Below are 3,391 nucleotides of genomic sequence, written 5' to 3' on the forward strand. Positions count from 1 at the left end.
CGTGGAGGTAGCTCGACCAAAAGACCTCGGGGACCACCCGGGCAAAGCCTACAACAGGCCGAGGACAAAGACAAGAAAACACCGCCAATCAGGGTTGAGAACAACGCCCACCAGAACAGAAACAAAACCAAATAAAATATCCCCCGGCACGAGGAGTCATCAACATGATCTCCGGAGGACCCACTGATAGGGATTCAAATCGAGCACGGAAGGCCTAGAGTAGGATGGAAAGTTTTGGAGTAGGGAAGGGCTCCCGAGAAAACATGCCTGTGATTAGCTTTGGGCTTGAGGATATGGACGGAGTAAGCATGCCTCATAATGATGCATTGGTGATCCGGGCCTTAATATCTAATTATGACATAGCCCGGGTCTTTGTGGATTCTGGGAGTTCGGTGAATGTGATTTTTCAAGATGATTTTTCACAAACTACAAGAATCTTGACATTTGGCGATGCATAGAGTGGGAAGTGTCGCTACATGGTTATATATGGCGATGCAAAAAAATCTCAAATGTCGCTGAAAAGAAAATAGTGGGGGGAAATTTTCCCACCTTTATTTTGGGTCATTTGGCGACCAAAAATAGATAATGCGCCGCAAAATGAGTGCATTTGGCTATGTGATAACAGCTCAACGTTGTTAAATCATAGCAAGATATCTTTACGCGTCGCAGAACTCTACTGAGAAAACTTACGCGTTAAAATAAAACAGGGAAGAAAAAGTTTTTGATTTCTGCGTACACACATTCGTCAAAGCCAAATTACATTTTCACTCTTTAGAAAATCTTTGTTTTCATCTCCGTATCTCTCTTCTCTATAGAAAATCTCTATTTTCTCTGTGATTTGCATATCTGTAATGGTGATCTAGCGAGTTATGGAGTTGCGGATGCATCAATGGCCGAGGAAGAAGTCGCGATTGGCATGGGCTGGGATGTTGCTTCTCAACGGCTGGAGGTTTTTAATACCTATTATTCATATTCCATGATTAATTTGTCTATTATTTTGGGATTTTTATAGATGCGATAGAAAATTAGGGTTCTAATTGAATCAAGTGGATAGACATCACTTGTATGCGTTTGATGGCCTATAGATGTGCCGGATAAATTCTTATTGAATATTTTCTTTCGATTTTGGCCCGTGTGTGATTTTATTTTTCCCTCGAGATCTGGGTGATTGTTATTTTGGTAGATAAATTGCTTCATTTATGCTTTATGATATTTACTCATATAGAAATAGTTTTTCTTGTTGATAGAGATTACTCTGTTTATCACAATTTTAACAAGATCCCATAACTGTTAATAGTAAGACTTTTTCATTAATTTAATGACTCAAGTTTTACAATGTTACTATGAAGTATTTAAGGTTTGGCAGACAGTTTCAGCATATCAAGGATCTTGCACTTGCAATGATCGAGAAAGGAATTGAGCTTAATAAGATTACATATTGCACTATTATTACTTGTACGATAAAGTCATGGAATGATTTGAGAGGATGTACTAGACGGAGCTGATGCTTGTTGAAGTTACTTATTCTGCTGTTTTGGATGTGTATGCGAATTGGGTAAGGTTGAGGAGGTGTTGAGTTTGTATGAGAAAGGGAGAGCTAGCTAGTGGGTGGAAGCCTAATCTCATTGCTTTTGCTGTTCTTGGTAAGATGTTTGACGAGGCACGGGATTATGATGGGATTCAGTATGTTTTGCAAGAAACTAAGTCTCTATCTTTAAAGCATTTCTATGTTGAAAAATGATTTACACCTATCTTTTTATCTCTGTGTGTGTCTATTGAACTAGGTGGCAATAATGAAAAAAAGATTGTGTCATCCAAATATTGTGCTTTTTATGGGTGCTATAATTGAGCCTGCAAAGCTGTCCATAGTGACAAAATATTTATCAAGGTAAATGTAAGTTATCATAGTTGAACTGCATGGTTATTTATTTTAATTGTTTATATATACACCTTTCATTCAGAGGTTGTTTATAGAAAATTTACATAAACCTGATGCTAAAGAAGCATTGGATGAGAAACGACGATTGAACATGACATTTGATGCGGTATGCTTTAATAAATTTTTTGATTTCCTTGTACACAAGAAGTCTTTGATCCCATTACATCTATCTCTCTCCCTTGTCCCGTCATGTGCTTTTCTTTGATCAACTATGCTGCTTTATACAGGCAAAATGGATGAACAACCTTCATAAATGCAATCCACCCATTCTTCACCGAGATCTGAAATATCCAAATATTTTAGTTGACAGAAAGTATACGGTGAAGGTAAAACCTAGGGCATCTTCTGCTAATGTATTGTTGCATCTTGTATTTTTATTGATAAGGTATATTGTTGTTTTAATAAGCTAGTTCTTTCAGTAAAATAAGAATATGATGATGTAGGAGTTGGATAGTCTCTTAGGTGGATATCCTAATTTAATATGTTGATGTTTACGTTGTGTATGGGAATGACGTATAGAATTAAAAAAAATATTGTATTTCTTGTGGTAGGTAGAAGAGACCTAACTACGGTTTTGTGAATGTCAATAAAGGAATAAAAAAAATTATTATTTATTATTCTTTATTAACCTGCTAAATATGGTTCCTTCACCATAAGCGCATTCTATATTTTTTATATAAATATTTGGAAACTCTATGTTCGTTTCCTCTGTCAGATTTGGTGGATTAATTAGTTGTCTTTCTCCAAGAAATGAAGTTTTTATCTTTAAAACATTTTGAAATGGTGTGAATTTGCAGAGCACAAAGTAGGAAAATGGAAGAATGAATGGACTGGGCAAATATATGTAAGTGTGTTTTACCATCAAGTTTGGCATATGATTTCTATTTTTACTTTAATCGATATATCCAGTCATTTATTTTGGGTTAATTTGAGCTTGTTGGACATATTTATTCATTATTTTACTTTGAGGTATTATTGTAGTAGCTTCAATAGCTCAATTTCCGTCTTCTCTTTCCAGCCTATACTGACATGTTCATCGACTCAATCTTCTCCGCTACCTCCTGGCCCCGACTTGGGCACTAGCTGACTGGCTATGTAAACTTTTATTTTTGCAACGTCATGTAATGAGAGGATTTGGCTAGTTAATATTATTTTCGCAACATTATGTAATAAATATCTGACTAGTTATATGTTTTTGACATTATCTTAATTGTATTCTTTGTTGAAAAATAGTTGATTAATTAATAATAAGTTGCACATTTATTAAATTTTTTTATATTCAATTAATTTATTTGATATAAATAGAAAAAAAACATTCATAACAACTTTTGAAGGAAAATGAAAATTAATTTTAAAAAATAAAATATTTGTTGTCTAATATATTTGGTGACGTGTTCCATGCATCGCCAAATAATTTAAAGAACAACAAAAAAATACTAAAAAATTCATTTG

At 34.6% G+C, this 3,391-nt stretch overlaps 1 long non-coding RNA gene across 1 annotated transcript; it reads left to right on the forward strand.

The window, feature by feature from the left end:
* Nucleotides 1–742: 742 nt before the first annotated feature.
* On the forward strand, nt 743–3,069 carry LOC140886426 (uncharacterized). The gene is made up of 4 exons (XR_012151552.1): nt 743–949; nt 2,167–2,265; nt 2,737–2,783; nt 2,958–3,069. It is a non-coding gene; the product is annotated as an uncharacterized lncRNA (long non-coding RNA).
* The last annotated feature ends 322 nt before the right edge of the window (nt 3,070–3,391 follow it).

The sequence above is a fragment of the Henckelia pumila genome, chromosome 3 (genome assembly GCF_033568475.1).
Source record: "Henckelia pumila isolate YLH828 chromosome 3, ASM3356847v2, whole genome shotgun sequence".
NCBI classification, from domain to species: Eukaryota; Viridiplantae; Streptophyta; class Magnoliopsida; order Lamiales; family Gesneriaceae; genus Henckelia; species Henckelia pumila.